At 32.6% G+C, this 11,154-nt stretch overlaps 1 pseudogene; it reads left to right on the top strand.

Moving 5' to 3' along the window:
- On the top strand, positions 1-253 carry LOC129516346 (40S ribosomal protein S21-like; annotated as a pseudogene).
- The last annotated feature ends 10,901 nt before the right edge of the window (positions 254-11,154 follow it).

Here is an 11,154-nt window from a genome sequence, read left to right on the forward strand (position 1 = left end):
ATGGAAAACAATGCCTATGAGTTCCTGGACTTATATGTGTTGTAGAAATACTCTGCCAACAACCAAATCATCCAGGCTAAGGACCATGCATCCATGCAGATGAACATGATGGAGGTTGACAAGGTGAAAGGCCTGGTTGAACAGCCAGTTTAAAACCTAAGATATCTGTGGGGCCATTTGCAGTATCAGTGAAGTATATGATTCCGTCCTCCAACTGGTCAAGGCTGGTGGCACCATTCCAAAGGACTTCTGATTGCGGAGGATCACAGATGTGTAATATTTGTCATAACCCACTCCCCCCAAAAAGAAAATATTTGTAAATTATAGATCTGATAAGAGTCTAGTATCTAGAATATATAAAGAACTTGTATAACTCAACAATATAAAGACAAATAACCCAATTTAAAATGAGCAAAGATGTTGAACATAACATTTCTCCAAAGAAGGTATACAAATGGAGAATAAGCACATGAAAAGATGCTGAATATAATCAGTCAATACAAAACACAAATTAAAACCTCAATAAGTGACCACATCATACCCACAGCATGAATATAAGACAGGTAATAACAAGCATTAGTGAAGTTGTGAAGAAATTGAAGTCATCATACCTTACTACTGGGAATAGATAATGATGAGGCTGCTTTATAAATTAGTTTTGCTCAAAACATTAAACATAGTGTTACCATATGACCCATTACTTCCTTTCTCTAGGTATAAGCCCAAGTGAAGCAAAAACACACCAAAATTTGTACAAGAATTTTAATAATAACGTTATTCACAATAAGTAAAAAAGGAAAACATCTCAATACATTAACTGATGAAGAGAAAAGCAAAATGTACTAAATCCATGAAATGGAACATTATTCATCCATTAAAATGTATCATATTCTGGTACATGCAACCACATATGTGATCCTGTAAAACATAATGTAATGTAAAGAAGCCAGATACAAAAAGTCACATGTTGTATGACTCTTTCTATATGAAATATCTGGAATAGCAAATTGATACAGACAGAAAACATAGCAGTGATTTCCAAGAGCTGGAGGAAAGGGACTAAGTGTTTGGAAGTAGATATCTTTATCTCCTAGGGCAAATATAATTTGAGGAAAAACATTTGGAAATTATTCATGTATTGATAATAATTAAACCTTGGACCAATGTAAATTTAGGAAGAAATAATGTAGGGAAAAAAATCAGGCATTACTTAAATGTCAAATAGAAGAAGAGGAGGTAGCAAGAGAAGGTGAGAATGAGTGAGAGGAAAAAAGCAGATACTTTTGTGGAAGAAAAGAGGTAGCAGTTTTTCAAGCAGAAGTCAGTAAACAATATGTCCAAATGATATTAAGAGGTTAAGAAAGATGATGACAAATGCACATGTTGGATGTTGTCATAGAGAGGTGACTAGAGAATTTAGTAACTCCAGTCATGGAAAAACTAGGGCAAAAATTAGATTCTAATGGTTTAGAGAGTGACTCTAACTAAATATATTCTTTGCAAGAGATCTGTGATTAGGAGAAAAGCAATAAGGCTGTATGAAAATTAAAATTATGAAAATTTTTTAAACCAAAAAGTGCTCACTAAATACAAATGCAATTTAACTAATTCTGTTAATTGTGTAATCCAATATTGTATTTCCCTTTATTAAAAAGTAGGATTATAAATAATCTAAGAGGTTTTGCAATTTCATGGTAAAGGATTAAAAACACTATCAATATTTTAATTTTATGTTTTCCTATAACATTTGAAGAAGGATTATTTTTACTATTTTTACTTATAAAACATGTAAATATTACACACAGTCAAACCAAAATGAAGTAGTGATTATTTAAATTGAGAAAAAATTATGATTATGGAGTATTGCTGTAGGAATACTTAAACCATATATTAAATCTGTAGAAGGAACGGTGTGGTATATGAATATTACATTAATTTGATTAAATTCCCCCAAGGTGGCATCCCACTCGAATGAGTTTGTGCAATTAACACTTCTTGCCCCCCCACCATAAACACACTTTTTCATTCCATAGAAATCCCAATTTATACTGTTAAGCAATCTATTTATCAGACATACACATGAATATCTAAGAAACTAACCTCATGTTGTTAACTCTTGAGAGGAAAGGCTTATTTGCATTTTAAGAAGAAATTTCTTAAATTAATTTCTAGTCGTGTAATATTTGTGAAACTTTCTGGCTTAAAAACACCCACAGAGATCTCTATACTTCAGTTGCACATTATCTATCATTTCTTACATTTTGTGGACTAACTCATTTTCACCATTTTGTTCAGTTAAAACATTAAACAGAATTTTCTTAGTACTATCCTTTGGGTGGCATTCTGATTGTTGCTACGGTAAACATATAAACATGAAGTAGTCAAAAATTCAAGCTTTATGAGGAAATTCAAGAGATTCTAGCCTATTAAGAAATTAAATTCAAACAATTCATGTAAGACATGTAAGCAAGTAAAACAAAACAGTACAATTGATCCTTGGACATCAAAGTGGTTAGGGACCTAGGCTGCCCTTGTAGTTGAAAATCCCCTATAACTTTTGAGTCCCCCAAAACCTAACTAGTAATAGCCTACTACTGCCTTACCAATAACATAAACGGTCAGTTAACTCATATTTTGCATATGCATTTGGTACTATATTTTTACAATAAAGTAATTTAGAAAAAATAAAATGTTATTAAGAAAATAATTATGAAGAGAGGATACATTTATAGTACTACTGTAGTGTATCGAAAAAATCTGCATTTAAGTGGACCCATGCTGTTCAAACCCTTGTTGGTCAAGGGTTAACTGTACTAGGCATACAGTAAACATTAGATAAATCTAATCAATCATGATAGTGATAAGGGGAAAGAAATATTTTTTAATTTCCTTTAACCAAAAACTTTGTATTCTCTTAATTATGACAGCATAAACTTTCAGAATTATTTTCCAAACTAAGAATTTCTATCATTATTATTTTTAAAAGATTTGTTTGTTTGTTTGTTTATTTATTTATTTTGAGAGACAGGTGGGGAGAGGCAAAGAGAGATAAAGAGAATCTCAAAAGAAAAAAGAGAGAGAGAGAGAGAGAGAATTTCAAGCAGACTCCCTGCTTAGACAGAGCTGAATCTGAGCAGAAATCAGGAGTTGTATACTTCACTGACTAAGCCACCCAGGCACCACAAAGGAGTTTCTCTCTCTTTTTTTTTTTAAGATTTTATTTATTTATTCATAAGAGACGCAGAGAAAGAGAGGCAGAGATATTGGCAGAGGGAGAAGCAAGCTCCACGCAGGGAGCCCGATGTGAGACTCCATCCCAGAACTCCTGGATCATGACCTGTGGTGAAAGCCACATCCAACCACTAAGCCACCCAGGTGTCCCACCCCAAAGGAATTTCTGTTAGTAAAATGAAAATCCTCAGTTTTGAAAATATCATCAATTTAATTTTTTTTTCAACTTAAGGTTTTCAATCTCATGAAACTTTCTTTAAAAGTTAGCATGTATGGTGACTTTAGAAACTTATAAACACTTGTTAAAGTTTATTCCAGATGGTTGTTGCCTGCTGGTGTAAGTATATAAAATTTAATATGCTATGTAGTGAAAATATCATTAATTTTCATGTCTCGACAAAAGTCAAACTCAGGCTTTCCAGTTACATAATTTCTCTAGCAAATTACATATTTTTGTCATACCAACCATTCTTTTCATCATAAGCTATTACTATTATTATAGACAACTAGCAGTGTAAATGTAGTGACTGATTATTATGAATATCATAAACTCCATATTAAAATACAGACTTTTGGGCATTGTAAATTCTATATTTAATCTATGCATATATATGTATGATATTTCTTGTGGAAAGACTAAGGATCCTTGACATTATTGCCAATAAAATGTGAAAGGATGTCTTTATTATCTTAAACTGCACAGTGCTCTGAAGCCAAAGTGAAGGGATTAGCACTAGTGTTCAAAGGCTGATGCTAGAAGTCCTTTCATCTTTTACTGAATTCCCAGATGTCAGGCCAAAGGCACAGACTTCAAGGGGTAGAGAATTTCTAACTTTGGTTATACACTGAGTTTCTTAGGTGGTTATAAAAGAAGACAATAATTTGCTGAGATCTAAAAAAGCATACCATATTGTCAAGGCAGGCATTTTGTTTCATATTATTTCAGAATCTATTTGCATGCTTTAAAAATTGATGATAGAAAGTCGAATTTTTGAATGGAATATGGAATTAGAATTACCATGTGGAAAATTCCATATCGTCAATATTATATTATCTTTTAACTTTTCATCTAGGTTTTTTGTCTTATATTTATAAACATTCCTTTTGGGAATAATTTATTTGCAGGAAAATATTTATGCATGTATGATTACTAGCAGGGTATAATATTTAAAGGCATGCCTCATACTGGACAGTGTGTCCCTCCCATGGTTTTGAGTCACTCAGTGTTTTGCTGAGGATTTCTGAATCTCCATGGTGGCTGTCCATATTTTTGGTGAATCATTTTAATTTAATTTAGATTAATTTTACATAAATTTTAAATAAGAGACATTTTTTAAAGGGTTTTATTTATTTATTCATGAGAAACACAGAGAGGCAGAGATACAAGCAGAAAGAGAAGCAGAGTCCCTGTGGGGAGCCTGATGTGGGACTAGATCCCAGCACCCTGGGATCATGACTTGAGCCAAAGGAAGACTCAACCACTGAGCCACTCAGGTATCCCAAGTGCTATATTTTGGAAATATTGAGAATAATAAGGGAGAAAAAAAGAGAAGAGGAAGGTTACAGAGAGGGAACCAGAAGAGAAAGAAAGAGCACATTTCTTTTTTATTATTATTATGTATTTATTCATGAGAGACACAAAGAGAGAGAGAAGCAAAGACACAAGGCAGAGAGAGAAGCAAGCCCCATGCAGGGAGCCCGACATGGGACTCGATCCCCTGTCTCCAGGTTCACGCCCTGGGCTGAAGGTGACGTTAAACTGCTGAGCCCCCCGGGCTGCCCAGAAAGAACACATTTCTAAGCTTAAATATGAATCATTTGAAGTTTTAAATCAGAAACACATAGACAAATTCATATTGATTGAAACAAAGGCTCAAATGCCTCATGAATAAAAACATCAACATAAAATTAATCCAACCTAAGAGTAAACTTAAGATGTTCGTATTTGCTGCGATAATTTTACTATATGATTCTAAAAGTGTGTAACACATACAGGATGTCGCACAGGATGTGATTGCAACCCCTCCCTCACCAGAAAAAAAGAGGTAGAAATATGAAAAAGAAATAAGCCTATCATGGATAGTTCCAGTGTCAAGAGGTGCTGCCAAACATACAACTATCATACACTAAATTGAAATAAGCTAAGAAAATGACTTCACATTCAACATAGCTTAATTTCTAGAACATTTGAATTAACTCCCTTGTGAAGTTCACCATAATCCACATTTTCAAAAATCACATTAGCTGTGTGACATCAGTCAACATTGATAAATTACAAAAAATAGCCAGTTCAGGGAAACATGACCTTTAAGATTTTAAAAAGTCAATGATTTCCCAGAAGTTTCTCTGTTTATTAGATATTGCCTGTCTTCTTTCATACATAAAATTCATTTACTCAATATACACTAAGTATTTGATGCATGCAAGGCACTGTGTTGGATTCTATAGAGAATACAGAGATTTATAAAATGTGCGTAACCTCAAGAAATTTACAACAGGGTTTGAAAAAAAAAAAGACCCAAATATCACTTAAAGCATCATATCATTATAATATAAATGGCACGTAGGAAGTTCTCTTGACTTTCTAAGAAAGTAGAAATGATTTTTGAAAGAAGTTATTAGGATCTTGAGATGACACTATAGATATGTTAAACCAGTGGTAGTTATAAAAGGTTTTGTTTAAACAACGATATTGCATGATCAATGTGCATACAACCTCTAGCAGGTATGCGAAGGATGAACTAGAGGTGTTAAAACATATGAAAATGGTTAGCCAGCTGTTTCAACAGCAAGTTTTGTTTTATCCTGTTTAAATATTAATTATATTATCATATTTCATACTCTTGAGAAATAAGAGTACTTCTCAAAATGTTCTTGGTTTGAGGTTGTATAGTCATTCAAATGTAACCAAATTTTTTTAGAAATATTTTTTATTGTCCTGGGACTCATATAAGTTTAAATATTTCTGATGAAGCTGCAATGGATCAAAAGAGCATTTCAGTGAAAAATCTGGAGAGTTCCTATTTTAATAAAATTAAAATAATGTAAACAAAACTCGTAATACTTTGATGGAGAAGGAAGAGACAATTTTGAGCACAGCATAGTATCACTAGGATGTATCTCATAGCCTAGCCCCTTGTGAACTCATGTCTGATTAGTCTAAAGGTTGGGAAGTATTAATTAAATTTGACAGAGACATTGGTGATATGACAACCATTTTTGGTAATAATATAAATTACCCTACCACCAAAACAATCAACCTTATCATGGCCCAACTCTGTAATATCCTTTGATGAGGATTGGTAAATTTGGTATTGCTAAGCCAATTTGGCATGCATTTCTGTTACTTTCATTAAAAATCAATTATAAGCCACAGGGCCATGTGGAATAAACTACCATTAATAAAACTTGGAAGATGTGGCAGAGACACCTTTTCAAAAATATGATCATTTTAATATTAATAATATGAAATTGAAGCTGGAGCTATCTCTCTGAGCAAAATAATGGCAATGATTGTTCCTGCACATTTAATACATAGCACTAAAGAATTAGAAATAAAGCAAATATTAAGTCAAGAAATACCAAAATATTAAAACAAATGAAAAGAAGAAAACTACATGATTCAGAAGTAAATAGTATTTATAGTCCTAATTGTGATTTAACAAAAATAGTGATATAATATTTGACAGAAGAAGATATAATGATGAGATATATTCCATAACTATAAGTTAATAATATGTCTAAAACTGAGAAAATGCAATAGATATATTATTTGGAAATGTGAAAATAAAATAAGAAAGGATTTTGGAGAGTCATGTTTTGGAGCAGAGTAGGGTATGGAAGGCATCTGAAGTTTTTTCCTTATAAAGACTTAGTTTCACTTGAGTTTTTGAATAATTTTCAAATATTGAAAGGTAATTTTCAGGTTTAAGGCACTAATTAAGTGCATGTTTGTTATCTATCATAAATTCAGTTTTTTTTAACTCTCAATAATAAGAACAAGGCATTTATGAATACCTCTGAATATTTTCCTATTTTAGTAAGGTCTTACACTCCCTGATTAGATGCTTGTAAAAAAGGAAACTTTTAAATGGCCATTTTTAAATTAATGTAGTATTAAACATTTACTATATTCAGAATTTATAGTAGATTCTAAGGCTAGAATTATAATGGATTGTGTTTCCTGAAATTGAAAGCTCATAGTCTTCTCTGGAAGAATTAAATAGATAGTTAGAATTATGTTTTAAGTGTGTTAATAGATGTAACAATAATGCTAAAGAAGGTTTACACAAAGATATAGGTTTCAGGAGGCAGAAAATGAATCATGATTGATAAAAATAATCTAGAATTTTTAGAGAACTAGAATGACAGGAGGAGGTGGTACTTTTGAAGATGAATAGAGAGAAATTTGGAAAGATCATCAGAGGCAATAATATGAAAGAAAAAGGAGTTACTCAAGTATTTTAACTAGAAGAAGGAAATGAAGAAGTAAACCTTCCCTGTGTGAGCCATAGTTGTCCTTGCTCTGCTTTCATTTCTATTGATGTATGTTAGACTTTTCACTTCTCTTTATACTCATACACAAATTGAAGTGATTACTTTTTATTTTGGTAATTGCAATTGTCTTTATTAATGTCATTTTAGGAATTTCTTCTCACCTTTTTTTTTAAGTTTTTATTTTAATTTCAGTTAGTTAACATACAGTGTTATATTAGTTTCAGATATATAATATAGTGATACAATAGTTCCATACATCCTTTTCACCTTTTGAAACTGCAGAGAATTGTTCTCTTTCATGAATATTGCACCTAACTTTCCTTCAAAGTTCATGCTAAACAATCATTCTTTGAACTACTTCTAATTTGAACACTTATTTGAAAGTGTTTTATAAAAAAACAAAACAAAACAAAACAAAAAATGAAAGTGTTTTATATATCCCTTACTAAGGGTTCACACAGACATACACACACGTACACACACACTTATTGCTTTATTATTATAAAGCTAATCTTTTTTTTAAATGTGATGAGTCTATTTATAAAATAGGAAAACAAAGTGCAATCTCTATTGATTACATCTAAGCATCCCACAGTGTTGAATCTCAATAAGCCATTTTAACGGTATGAATAAATATTATATATTATTCCCAATAATAGATTATCCACAGGCAGATGAAAGGATAAGAACACAACTAATCTCGAGTACATAAACAGCTTCTTTTCAAAACGTGGAAGGCATTCACCATTGTTTTCCAAATTGGTCATCTGCCCTTTCTATCACTAAAAGTTACACTAATTCCCGTGAGTTTTATTTTTTAATCGTACTCATTGCTATTTAAGATTCAATGCAGGGCAGCCCTGGTGGCTCAGCGGTTTAGCGCTGCCTTCAGCTTAGGGTGTGATCCTGGGGTCCCGGAATCGAGTCCCACATCAGGCTCCCCGCATGGAGCCTGCTTCTCCCTCAGCCTGTGTCTCTGCCTCTCTCTCTCTCTCTCTCTCTCTCTCTCTCTCTCTCTCTCTGTGCCTCTCATAAATAAATAAAGTCTTAAAAAAAAGAATCAATGCATAAAGTCTTATCTGTACAAACATACCCAAATAATTTGAAATTTTAAAAGAAAGCCTCAACTCTGTTCCAGATTTTGAGTTTCCTCTTTGAACATATCAACCAACTGCAAATTACACTAACCACATTAAGATAATCAAAATAGTAGGAAAATTTGTTCTTACGATTTTTAGGCTAAAGCTGATTAAGATGGATAGAGATAGTAGAACGATAAAAGGAAGTATAACAATGAATAAGTAATGTAAAAATTTTGAAATGTTTATTCTCAGCCCTTGAATGTAACATTTTACAATTTATTGTGTTTACATATAAATTATGAGTCAGATTGACTTTTTTGGAAAGTACAGAATATATATATTATGATGCCTGTATGAAAAAAATTACTGAATTAATTTTGACAAAATATTTGAATATGTGACTCCATGTAGATTCCAGCTTAATTTTTTAAATTCCTTATTTAAATCCAATTTAGTTAATATATATGGTATTATTAGTTTCAGGGGTAGAAGTTAGTGATTCACCAGTTGCATAAAACAGTGCTCATTAGATCACATTCCCTCCTTAATGCCCATCACCCAATTATCCCTTCCCCCATCCAGCTCCTCTCTACAGTGCCTCTTATGGTTTGCTTCCTTCTCTATTTTCATCTTATTTTGTTTTTCCTTCCCTTCCCCTATGTTCAACTGTTTTGTTTCTTAAATTCCACACGAGTGAAATCATATGGTATTTGACTTTTTCTGACATATTTCACTTAGCATAACACTCTATTTCTATCCATATATTGCAAATGGCAAGATTTCATTCTTTTTGATGGCTGAGTAATATTCTACTGTACATGTATAGCACAAATTCTTTATCCATTTATCTGTCAATGAACATCTGAGCTCTTTCCATATTTTGGCTATAATGGACATTCCAGCTCAGTATTTTTAAAGATTTTGTCTATTGCCATGAAAAAAAAAAGTGCATTATAAACCATTCTCATGAAATTGAACTAGCAATATTTTCCCTCTCTAATATATTACTACATGTTTCCCTTTAAAAATAATTATTAATATCTGTAGGCCCCTGACAGCCACCAATCTACTCTGTTTCTATGAGTTCAACTTTGTTAGATTCCACATATAAGTGAAATAATGCAGTGCTTGTTTTCCCTTACCTGACTTATTTCACTTATTGGCATCACTATTTATAACAATAAAATCAAAGCACTATTAAGGATTAATATCTACCTGTTGAAAGAGCTGACATTTCCTGAAACGAAGGTGTAGTTATCAGGCAGAGACAGCTTCAAACAGGTCAGATAGGAATTCTGATACAAACCTGAGCACAGTATAGCCATATCTGGGGTGGTAGGAGTGCCTGGGATTATAGTGCCTCACATATTATGAGAAGACTATACAAGGGAACCCTTGGAAATTGAAATTTCAAGTTCTCAGTTTATAGATTGAGATTTTGACTTGAGGATACACTATTATCAATGTATTAGTTACAAGGTGGCAAAAGAAACAGAGGATGCTCTGCTATATCTTCTTCAAGGAGTCCTCTTTTTATTTGGATAATGTTTGGCTTTCACCATGATTATTTTTGGCAGCTGGAGGAAACTGCAAGAGAAATAGTAAGGACAAGCCCTGTGATTGCTTTGCAGATTAAAGAACGCTACATCTGTGAGAGAGAAAAAGGGAGCAGAGAGCAGGTCGATTGGTGCTTCATTAACAATAATGATGGAAATTCTATTGTCACCTCATAATTTTGAGAAACAGAGACAAAAAGCAAGATCAGAGCATTAGAAACACTGTTCATCTAATATGGTGTCTTTGTCACTCTTGTGGTACAGCAATGTTCAGACACATGTGCATGGTAAATCAAACACACGGCCATAAGAAACTGGAAACTGCTGGACACCAAGATTTTTCTGACCAAGTCTATGTCTCGGCATTAGAAAGCACTGTTAAAATTCACAAAGCAATGTTCACTCAGAGGATCTGGAAATACCCAAATAAGGTAAACAGAAGACCTAGGAAGATAGGATATCCATTATATAAATAGAATATATTTTGAGAACAATATCTCAGAAATGTAGTGTACAAACCAATAGAAAAGTGTAAGCAGGAAAATCCCTAGTTCCCAGTTTCTACTGAATGGCTGAATTGAGTTTATAAAACTGGAGTATCTAGACTTCCAGAATGAAGTTAAAACTGTTTTTCTAGTAGCATTTAAGAAAAGGGCAGAAAGCCCAAAATTACACAACAACATTATTTTAGGATGATTAGCAGGTACTTTTTATAAGAAATAATTTTTTAAAAAGTAATTGATCCTAGTATTAACTGAGAGAGAGTTTAGAATATTGCCCCATTTCAC

The sequence above is a fragment of the Nyctereutes procyonoides genome, unplaced genomic scaffold (assembly GCF_905146905.1).
Source record: "Nyctereutes procyonoides isolate TBG_1078 unplaced genomic scaffold, NYPRO_anot_genome, whole genome shotgun sequence".
Classification (NCBI taxonomy): Eukaryota; Metazoa; Chordata; class Mammalia; order Carnivora; family Canidae; genus Nyctereutes; species Nyctereutes procyonoides.